This window comes from Corvus brachyrhynchos, unplaced genomic scaffold (assembly GCF_000691975.1).
Source record: "Corvus brachyrhynchos isolate BGI_N302 unplaced genomic scaffold, ASM69197v1 scaffold721, whole genome shotgun sequence".
Taxonomy (NCBI): Eukaryota; Metazoa; Chordata; class Aves; order Passeriformes; family Corvidae; genus Corvus; species Corvus brachyrhynchos.
The window spans coordinates 1,326-8,021 of NW_008235982.1; the positions used below are offsets into that span (position 1 = coordinate 1,326).

The 6,696-nt window shown below is 51.9% G+C and overlaps 1 long non-coding RNA gene across 5 annotated transcripts; it reads right to left on the minus strand.

Moving 5' to 3' along the window:
- LOC108445472 lies at positions 1-4,871 on the minus strand. 5 transcript variants are annotated; one of them, XR_001860347.1, is made up of 10 exons: positions 4,682-4,871; positions 2,446-2,551; positions 1,382-1,444; positions 1,262-1,303; positions 1,037-1,163; positions 833-912; positions 665-755; positions 271-333; positions 151-192; positions 1-56 (listed from the first exon to the last, which is right to left on the minus strand). It is a non-coding gene; the product is annotated as an uncharacterized LOC108445472 (long non-coding RNA). The 5 variants fall into 5 exon arrangements; XR_001860345.1 differs by having other exon boundaries at positions 1,037-1,186; XR_001860346.1 differs by having other exon boundaries at positions 1,262-1,444.
- Positions 4,872-6,696: the final 1,825 nt, after the last annotated feature.

A 6,696-nucleotide genomic window follows, 5' to 3' on the forward strand; every position in this document is an offset into this window, starting at 1 on the left:
AAAGCGGGTCCGTCAGCCGGTCGGTGAGGAGGTTCGGCATAAAAAAAGTGGACCCCCTAAAACACACAAATGACAGTGGATGCTTAGAACTGCACCGGAAATTGATAACCAAGCAATAACAACTCATTCCGTCCACTGGTCACCGCTTACCTCGCTCCATCGACCTTGACTGCTGCTATCCAGTTTTACCTCCTGAAAGCAAAGACAAAGAACAATGCTGTAACACAGCCACCATTTACAGTTGCCCCACAAACACAAACTGTGACTGACCTTCTTGCGGGAACCCCCTCACCCAGTCTGGGGCGCCCTGCCACAGATTTCATCCGTCTGCATCTGAAAGAAAGCGATGACAAAAGTCAGAGTCCTGCATGAGAACTTAACAGCTCCAGCCATCTCATGTGAATCTAGGAATATGATCTAGAGGCCAAACTACACCCTACATTACAAATTTCAAGGCCTTGGGACTTGTCCTACTACACCTATACACCAGACTACACGGCAGGGCAGAGCAGCTCCGGGCCAAACCCACGCAGGCACCTGTGACATAGGAAATAACAAACAAGGAGATGCGATGAAGAGAGAAAACTCTGGCAAGAGGAATGGCCGCAAGGACTGAGAGAATGCGGAGCGAGATGATCTCGGTCTGTGGGTCATAACCCTCAACTTATCTCTCGGACATCTGGGATGTGAATCCGCCTCGGGTGCAAAACAAGGCTGCCTCGCTGTCCGGGAAGTTCCTGCCATCTCCTAGTCGGCTACAACAAAGAAAACCAAACATCAGTACATGAACTTAGTGGCACGTCAGCCAAAATGGGACAATTCCGCTACTCACCATCTCCTAAGAAGGCCGGGGTCCTCTGGCAGCACACTTTGGCCACACTCTGAGGCCAACACCATCGTTGCGGGGTATGCCTGGGTTAAGAAGGGACAAGGTGCTGTGGCATTGCTTGAACTTGAGGGGACCCTCACTCCTCCCGCCTCCCTCCCCGACTCGCCGCAACTCCTCTGCCGTTGCCAAAGGTCACCCGCAAGGCACCTTGGAACAGAAAATGTAAAGGCTTCATTGCAGAGTCCCATAACGCTTTGGGAGGGCTCACGAGGGCGGCGAGCCCGGCTCTGTCAGCCGGTCGGTGAGGGGATTTGGCATAATACAAGTGGACTGCCTAAAACACACAAATGACGATGGCTGCTTAAAGTTTAGAGTACCGGCACTTGGCACCCGAGCAATAACAACTTCTTGTTTCCACCGGTCACCGCTTACCTCGCTCACTTGACCTTGACTGCTGCTATCCAGCTTTATCCCCTAAAAATAAAGACAAAGAATGGTGCTATGACATAGCCATCATTTACACTTGCCCGGCACAGGCAAACAGTGACCGACCTTCCTTCGGGAACCCCCTCACCCGGTGTGGGGTGCTCTGCCACGGATTTAATCCATCTGCATCTGAAAGAAAGTGATGACAAAAGTCAAAGTGCTGCATGAGAATTTCACAGCTCCAGCCATCTCGTGTGAATCTAGGAATGTCACCTAGAGCCCAGCTACACCCTACATTACAAATTTCAAGTCCCCGGGCCTTGTTCTATTACACCTACATGCCAGGGTATGCGGCAGGGCAGAGCAGCTCCGGGCCAAACCCGTGCAAGCACCCGTGACACAGGAAATGACAAATGAGGAGACATGACAAGGACAGAAAACTCTCTGCGAAAAGAACGACCGCAAGCACATCGAAGGGCTAAGGCAGAAGACACGAGACACAAGATGCCCAAAAGACGCAGAACACAACAACAGACAGGTGACACGACACGCACCGGGATTGCTCTGCCCTGCGCACCTCGGCATCAGTGACCGACCTTCCTTCAGGAATCCCCTCACCCGGTGTGGGGCGCTCTGCCATGGATTTAATCCATCTGCATCTGAAAGAAAGTGATGACAAAAGTCAAAGGGCTGCATGAGAATTTCACGGCTCCAGCCATCTCGTGTGAATCTAGGAGTATCATCTAGAGCCCAGCTACAACCTACATTACAAATTTCAAGCCCCCAGGCCTTGTTCTATTACACCTACGTGCCAGACTATGCGGCAGGGCGGAGCAGCTCCGGGCCAAACCCGTGCAAGCACCCATGACACAGGAGATGACAAATGAGGAGACATGACAAGGACAGAAAACTCTCTGTGAAAAGAACGACCGCAAGCACATCAAAGGGCTAAGGCAGAAGACACAAGACACCCAAAAAGAACATAACAATAGACAGGTGACATGACACGCACCGGGATTGCTCTGCCCTGCGCACCTTGGCATTGTGATCAAAAGCGAAACTTCCCTTTATGTGGGCTAAGGGGCCCCTTCTTGGGTATCCCCGTCTCCAAAGCCGGCTCAAAAATCCCTCCCAGTGAGTCCCGAGCCGGGACCCCGCTTTCATACCCTCTGTGGGTCTTAGCCCTCAACTTATCTCTCAGAAGTCCGGGGCTGCAAATCCTCCTCGGGTGCAAAAGAAGGCCGCCTCACCGTCCGGGAAGCTCCTGCCATCATCGGGCTGCTGTCTCTTGGGCGGCTGCGATTAAAAAAAAAAAACCAAACTTTAAGGCCTGAACTTAGTGGCACGTGGGCCAAAACCCTACAATTCCTGTACTCACCGTCTCCTAAGATGGCAGGGGTTCTCGGGCCGCACACTTCGGCCACACTTCGAGGCCGCCGCAGGGTACACCTGAGTTAAGAGGAGACAAGGTGATGTGGCATTGCGGAAACTTGAGTGGACCCTCGCTCCTCCCTCCCTCCCTGACTCACCACAGCTCCTCTGCCACTGCCAAAGGCAACACAGAGAGCACCTTCAAATGGAAAAGGTAAAGGCTTCGTCTCAGAGTCCCGTGATGCTCGGGGAGGGCTCACAAGGGCGGCGAGCTGGGTATGTCAGCTGGTCGGTGACGGGGTTCAGCACAATACAAGTGGACCGCCTAAAACACACAAATGACAGTGGACGTTAAGAGCTGCACCAGAACTTGGCACCCAAGCAACAACAACGACGCTGTCATCTCAGGGTATACCTGGGTTAAGAGGAGACCAGGTGACGCGGCTTTGCTAAAACTTGAGCGGACCCTCGCTCCTCCTTCCCTCCTTCCATCCCCAACTCACCGCAACACCTCTGCCGTGGATGAAGGCTACCCGGACAGCACCTTCAAATGGAAAAGGTAAAGGCTTTGTCGCAAAGTCCTGTACCGCTTCTGGAGGGCTCACGAGGGCGGTGGGCTGGGTCCATTGGCTGGTCAGCAAGGAGGTTCGGCATAATGCTAGTGGACCACCTAAAAGACCGAAACAATAACAGATGTTTAGAGCTGTACCAGAACCTGACACCCAAGGAATGGCACGGGCCGTCGTCCTTAAAACCCCATTGGTACCTCCAAATCCCTCCCAGCACCCTCCGGAGCCCTCAAAACCCTTCTCAGCACCCCTCAAACCATCCAAGCACCCCCAAATCCCCCTCAATCCTGAGCAGCACACCCAAAATCCATTTTAGCTCCATTTAGGGGCTCCATTGCCCCCCTGCCTGCCTTCAGTACCCCCAAATCTACTCATGGCACGAGGAGCCCTGGTACACCAGGGCCAGCCGCCCCCCAAAACCGCAGCCCCCGGACCTTGATGTCCTGCAGGAGAACGCAGCCCCTAGTGGCCAAACTACAGCCTACGTTACAAATTTCAAGTCCCCGGGGCCCTGTCCTATTACACCTATAGGCCAAACTGTACAGCAGGGCAGAGCAGCTCTGGGCCAAACCCATGCAGGCACCTGTGAGACAGCAGATGACAAACAAGCGGAAGCGACGAGGAGAGAAAACTCTAGGTTAGATGATCACAAGGACTGAGAGAATGAGGAATGAGATGACCTCGGTGAGACTGAAAGTGAGCCAACAAGGCTCCAAGAACCCTGGCAGAAGAATATGCTAACAGAAAGACTTAATCCAAGAACCACAAAGATGGATGACCGAGAATTGTACGGGCAGAATCGTCTAGCTATCTTCTCATTCTTGCAAGTCCTCATCCCCTATAATGAATCATTGTGGTGCACAGCTGTCGTGCAGCTCAGAACAAGACCAGAAATGACACCCGCCTCAACATTGCTAAAGAGATGCAATTCTGATGAAGTTCCAAGCTCAAGAGTCAAAGGATCAATGGTATCAGCACCACACTGAGGAATAACAAGAGCAGAGATGCTAAGAATAATGCCCAGCATTTGCAATAAGCAGCTCAAAGGGCTAAGACAAAACACCTGTGACACGAGATGCCCAAAAGACAGAGAACACACAAGAGACAAGTGACATGTAACGGGACTGCTCTACCCTGCACACCTCGACATTGTGATCAAAAGCAAGATTTTCCCTTTATGCTGGCCTAAGGGGCCCCTTCTTGGGTATCCCCACCTCCAAATCTGACTCAAAAATCCCTCCCAGTGAGTCCCAACTCAACACCCTGCTGTCACCCCCTCTGTGGGTCACAAGCCTCGACTTAGCTCTTAGGCGTCTGGGGATGTGAATCTGTCTGAGGCATAAAAGAAGGCTGCCTTGCCGTCCGGGAAGCTTCTGCAGTCACCGGGCTGTTCTCTCTCAGTTGGCTACAATAAAGAAAACCAAACAAACATCAGTGCACGAATTTAGTGGCACCTCGGCCAAAACCCAACAATTCCGCCACTCACCATCTCCTAATAGGGCCAGGGTCCTCGGGCCGCACGCTTTGGCCGCGCTCCAAGGCTGACACTGTCGTTGCAGGGTATACCTGGATTAAGAGGAGACAAGGTGATGTGGCATTGCTGAGACTCGAGAGGACCCTCGCTCCTCCTCCCTCCCTGACTCGCCCCAACTCCCCACCCATTGCCAAAGGCTGCTAAGAAAAGACCCTTTGAATGGAAAAGGTGAAGGCTTGGTCAAAGAGACCCGTAATACCTTCAGAGGGCTCACAAAGGTGGACAGCTGGGTCTGTCAGCAAGGAGGTTCGGCATAATGCTAGTGGACCGCCTAAAACACACAAATGACAATGAATGCTTAGAGCTGTACCAGAACCTGACACCCAAGGAATTAAAACTCTTTCTTTCCACCAGTCACTGCTTATCTCGTTCACTTCAGCTTGGCTGCTCCTACCCGGCTTTACCTCCTAAAAACAAAGACAAAGAAAAATGCTGGAACACAGCCACCATTTACACTTTCCCTGCAAACACAGACAGCAACTGACCTTCCTGTGGGAACCCCTAACCCAGTGGGGGGCTCTCTGCCACGGATGTATGCCATCTGCATCTGAAAGAAAGTGATGACGAAAGTCAAAGGGCTGCATGAGAACTTAACAGCTCCAGCCATCCTGTGTCAAGCTAGGAATACCATCTGGTGGCCAAACTACAGCCTACGTTACAAATTTCAAGTCCCCGGGTCCTTGTCCTATTACACCTATAGGCCAAACTGTACAGCAGGGCAGAGCAGCTCTGGACCAAACCCAAGCAGGCACCCGTGACACAGCAGATGACAAACAAGCGGAAGCAACAAGGAGAAAAACTCTTGGCCAGAAGAATGAACACAAGCACATCAAAGGGCTAAGGCAGAAGACACTAGATGCCCCATAGAGACAGAATGCACGATAGACAGGTGACACAATGTGCACTGGGTCTGCTCTGCCTGGTGCACCCTGGCCTTGTGATCAAAAGTGAGACTTTCCCTTTATGGGGCCTAAGGGGTCCCTCCTTGGGCATCCCCATCTCTGAATCTGACTCAATATTCCCTCCTGGTGAGCCCCAACCTGACACCCTGCTCTCATCCCCTTGACTTATCTCTGAGACATCTGGGGATGCAAATCCGCCTCAGGCGCAAAAGAAGGCTGCCTCGCCGTCCGGGAAGCTCCTGCCATTGCTGGGCTGTTCTCTCTCAGTCGGCTACAATAAAGAAAACCCAACTGACATCAGTGCATGAATTCAGTGGCACGTTGGCCAAAACCTGACAATTCCTCCACTCACTGCCTCCTTAGAAGGCCGGGGTTCTCAGGCCACAGGCTAAAAGTAAACACAAAGAACAATTCTGTAATATAGCCATGTCTGCTTCGTCTGAGGTGTGGCTCGAGTGGCTAAGCAAAGCTAAAGGCTACCTGTAAAGTCTTCTTTCTACTCCACCTACCCCCCAGTCTATTCCACAGGGCAGAGCAGTTCCAGGCTAAACAAAAATGACATATGTGTGACACAAGGACAATAAAAAAAACATTCTCGGGGAGAAGAACAATGGTAAGGACCGAGATGATGCCAAAAGAGATGACCGGTATCATAGCGACAGTGGACAGAGGAGGCTCCAGGGAGCGGAAGACAAGACTGTAACAGAGTGACCTCTTATAAGAACTGTCTGTCACAATGATCGAGATGGCTGCAAGACAATGCTACGTCCAAAATGCTCCCCATATCCTTAAAATCTTACAAGCCCCAGGACATTACAGCTCACGGCTGGAAAGGATGGATGGCAATACAGCCAGGAATGAGGCCTCAAAAGACGTCCGACTCGACGGTGCCGAGATGAGATTCCGAGACACAGCTGAGCCTGCCAGTAAAAGAACGAACGATATCGGCATCGTGCCGAGAAGTGCGAATGTTCGAAAACCTAGAGATGATGGCTCACATTTGCCATAAGGTCCTCGAGGGGAAAAGGCAGAGATAGCTGATCCAAGGGATCCCAAAAACACTCT